Consider the following 4,849-nt stretch of genomic DNA (forward strand, 5'->3'; position numbering starts at 1 on the left):
TCATCTCTCCAATGCCTAATATGTCAATATTTATGCGTTCCATTTCTTTTTTAACAATTTCTAATTTTCCTTCATTCATGGCTCTCACATTCCATGTTCCAATCACTAGGGTCTGCTTACAACTGTTCCTCCTCCTTTGTATTTCCATACTTGATAGTTCTACCTAGGCTGCCCTTTCTGTTAATCTGCATGTGTTCTGTTGTGCATAGGGTTTTCAGAGGCCTGCTATTTCAGAAGTGGGTGGCCATGGATTTCACCTGATGGTATGCATAGGAATAAGATTGATTACATCTGTGGAAAGAACCATTGGAAAAGCTCAATATCAGCTGTGGAAACTAGGCCAGGAGTTGATTGTGGAACAGACCACCAACTACTCATATGCCAGTTCAAGCTGAAGCTAAGGTAAATTAAACCAAATCCACGGGAACCAAAATACGACCTTGAGTCTGTCCTACCTGAATTTCAAAACCTTCTCAGGAATAGGTTTGAGGCCTTGAACACTAATGAGCAAAGATCAGATGAATTGTGGGAGGATATCAAGAGTATTATCCAGGAAGAGTGCAAAACGTCATTACAAAGACAGAAGAGGAAGAAAAGACCAAAAGAGATATCAGAAGAGACTCTGAATGTTTCACTAGAGTGCCAAGAAGCCAAAGCAGAGAGAAGAATTCAAGATATTAAAGGGCTGAACAGAAAATTTCAAAAGGCAGCTTGGATGACAAAGTAAAATATTACAATAAAATGAACAAGGAGCTGGAGTCGGAAAAGAAAAAAGGCCGAACTTGCTCAGCATTTCTGAAGCTGAAGGAACTGAAGAACAAACTCAAACCTCGAGTTGCTATACTTAAAGATGCTTTGGGCAGAATGTTAAATGATCCAGGAAGTATTAAAAGAAGATGGAAAGAATATACAGTCATTGTACTGAAAGGAATTGGCAGACACAGAAGAATTTCACGAAATAACATATGAGCAAGAGCTTATGGTGATGAAGGAAGAAGTTCAAGCTGCTTTGAAGGAATTGGCAAAAAATAAGGCTCCAGAAATTATACCAATTGATATATTTCAACTAACAGATGCTTCCAGATAACCACTTGACCAAAGGAGATCCAACAGAGTGTGGAAATTATTGAACAATATCATTGAAATCACATGCAAGAAAATTTCTGCTCAAGATTATCCAAACCCAACTGGAATAGCACATCAACAGAGAATTGCCAGAAGTCCAGTTTGGGTTTAGAAGGGGTCGTGGTACTAGGGATATTGTAGCTAATGGTAGATGGATCTTCGCTGAAAGCAGGGAATACCAGAGGAATATCTATCTGTGTTTCATTGTTTATGCCAAGGCATTTGACTGCGTGGATCACAACAAACTGTGGCTGACTCTGAGAAGAATAAGAATCCCAGAACACTTGATCGTGCTAATGCGAAACCTATACTTGGACCAGGAGGCAGTCGTCAGAACAGAGCAAGGAAACACTGCATGGTTCAAAATTGGGAAGGATGTACGCCAGGGATGTGTCCTATCTCCATACCTTTTCAACCTGTATGCAGAACAGATTATCCGGGAGGCTGGGCTGTATGAGAAGTGTGGCATCAGGAATGGAGGAAGAGTCCTCAACAATCTGCATTATGCAGATGATGCAACCCTGCTTGCTGAAACTGAGGAGGACCTGAAGCGTTTGCTGTAGAAGGTCAAGGACTGCAGCCTTCAAAATGGATTGAGGCACAATATGAAGAAAACAAAGATTCTCACCACTGGGCCAATTGGCAGCATCAGGATAGATGGTAAAAAGGTTGAGATTGTTCACAGCCTGAGTTTGCTTAGCTCCACAGTCAACACTCTTGGCAATAGCAGCCAGGAAATTAAAAGACGTATTGAGATGGGAAAGTCTGCTATTGGGGACCCCTCCAAAGTACTGAAGAGCAATGGTGTCACTCTGGAGACTAAGGTGTGCCTGATACAGGCCATGGTCTTTGTAATCACTTGCTATGCGTCAGAGAGCTGGACAATTACTAGGGAGGAGAGAAGAAGAATTGATGCCCTTGAGCTGTGGTGTTGGAGAAGAGTATTGAATGTACCATGGACTGCTAAGAAAATGAACAGGTTCATCCTAGAGAGGGTTAAACTAGGATGATCCTTGAAGGCAAGGATTCTGAAGATTCATCTGACATACTTTGGACATGTTGCAAGGAGGGATCAGTCCTTGGAGAAAGACGGCATGCTTGGGAGGGTGGAGGGACAGTGCAGGAAAGGAAGACCCTCTATGAGGTAGATTAATTCAGTGACTGGGGTACATGGGGTAGGTGTGTCGGAGACAGTGAGATTGGTTCCGGATAGAGAGGGGTTTAGTGCTGTTGTACATAGGGTCAGTATGAGTCGCAGGTGACTCAAAGCACATAACAACAACAACAACAAGGTGGATTAAGGTAGGTTTTTATAGTAAATGTCTTTAGGGAGCAAAAGGAGGGACTTTCCATTGTGGTTTAGCCAAGTCTTCTAGGGAGGAAAGGGAGGGGCACTCCATGGTAGTTTAGTCAGGTGGGCAAAGCTGTTCACTTCCTTTGTTGGCATGTTGATACTATTTGAATCGTTCCTTCTCCCTTTGACCTTGGTCCGGGCCTGACACCTACCTTATTGTTGGACATCTCCACAACAACTCCGCCTTACTGTTTACTTCCATCTCAGTGTATTCTCTTAACAAACAGCTCCAAACTGGTGACTGAATGCTTTTTTAGATGTTGTTGTTCAATGCCATTGAGTACAACATAAAATCAAAGACTACAGTGTTTAATAAGAATTACATCTTAACATCACAAAAATAAAAATCACCACTGGACCAATAGGCAACATCAAGTCAGAGAAAGGGGAGGGGGATTGAAAGGATGGTGAAATTTCATCTCACATATTTTGGGCATGTTGTCAGGAGGGGCCAGTCCCTGGAAAAGATTATGCTGGAAAGGCAGAAGGTTAAAGAAAGAAACCTCCAATATGATGCATTGACACAGTGATTACAACCATTGACTAGTATGATGGAGTTCGTGACAACAGCACAGCACAGTGCAAAGTTCAGATTTGTTTATAGGGTAGCTATAAGTTACAGTCAACTTAATGGCACTTAGCAACAATAGCAGATCCATGGGGGATTCTTTCCAAGAGCCCCAGTGGTTGCCTGAAACCATGGAAAATGCTGAATTCTACATAAACTATATTTTTTTTCCTATGAACCTGAAGAAAGGACGAAAGTTATATAGGAGGTGTCCAGGACTTTAGTTCATAGGGTCGCTATGAGTGTCCTGTGAATCAACGGCACTTAACACCACCACCACCACCACCACCAATAGGAGGGAGAGAGAGAAAGAGAGAGCGAGTGCAGTTGGTCTAGTGGACAGAAAGCCATGCTCCCAAGCCAAAGGTGGGTGATTCTACTCCATGGCCCTCAGGTCTGGCTTTGTTTTTGGTGAAACATTCTTCTAGGTCTTGTAACCCTGGTAAGTCCACTTGACGTACAGAGGTAACTCGTAGTTGCTGTGAAGCCAAACACTGTGACACTGATGAGTCAAATGCGAGAATGGTTACCCATGGTGGACAGTGTTTGGTGAAGCTCCCTGAGTAAAACAAGCTTGGAAGCAGGAGTGATATTCACCTCCACAATAGCTTGCCTCTGGAAACCTTATGAACCTGGAGAGAGGACGAAAGTTATACAGGAGGTGTCCAGGACTTTCATTCATAGGGTTGCTATGAGTTGCCTGTGACTCGACAGCACTTAACAACACAACAATACAAGCATATCTATGAGAAAATTTAATTTATAAATTAGGCATGGTAAAAAATTAATAACACAAATAATGATAAAACAGAATAATTATGAAGTAAAATAAAGACTTGAAGGGCTTGCTGCAGAAGGTCAAGGACTGCAGTCTTCAATATGGATTGAAGCTCAACATCAAGAATGCAAAGATTCTCACCACTGGGCTGATCGGCAGCATCTGGATGAATGGTGAAGAGATTGAGATTGTTAACAGATTTAGTTTGATTGTCTCCATAATCAACATTCTTGGTACCAGCAGCCAGGAAATCAAAAGATGAATTGCATTGGGAAAGTCTGCTGTCAGGGACCTCTCTAGAGAACTGAAGAGCAACCACGTCAGTCTAGAGACTAAGACGCACCTGATCCAGGCTTTAGTCTTTGCAATTACTTGCTATGCATCAGAAAGCTGGAAAATAACTAGGGATGATGGAAAGAGAATAGATGCCTTTGAGCTGTGGTGCTGGAGAAGAGTATTGAATATACCATGGACTTCAGGAGAACAAACAAGTTTGTCCTGGAGAGGGTGAAGCCAGAATGCTCCTTGGAGGCTTCGCCTGACATAGTTTGGGCATTTTGCAAGGAGAAACCAGTCCTTGGAAAGGAATGTCATACGTGGCGGGACAGCGCTGGAGAGAAAGACTATTGATGAGGTGGATTGACTTGGTGACTGGAGTAATAAGGGCACGTGTGTCAGAGAAAATAAGGTTGGCACAGGATAGAGCAGGTTTCAGGGCTGTTGTTTTTAGGGCCACTATGAGTCTCAAGCAACTCGATGGCACATAACAACAACAACAAGGATTACTTGAAACACACGCTTTATAAAAATAGCAGTTGACTGGATAACCCAGACAGCTACTAAGTGACTGATGGTCAAGTCTTTTTCTTACACATCTTGGAGATTCAGGATCCAGGTAGGATGGAGCTGGTGAGTACACCATTTCATTCCACTGCACAGAATGGCATACAATTTAAAACATACTAATTTTTGCTTATTTCTGAAATCTTTCACTTACTATTTTCTAATCACAGTTCTGGAGGTA

The sequence above is a fragment of the Elephantulus edwardii genome, unplaced genomic scaffold (genome assembly GCF_000299155.1).
Source record: "Elephantulus edwardii isolate Elephantulus edwardi_28Jun2011 unplaced genomic scaffold, EleEdw1.0 scaffold00049, whole genome shotgun sequence".
NCBI lineage: Eukaryota > Metazoa > Chordata > Mammalia > Macroscelidea > Macroscelididae > Elephantulus > Elephantulus edwardii.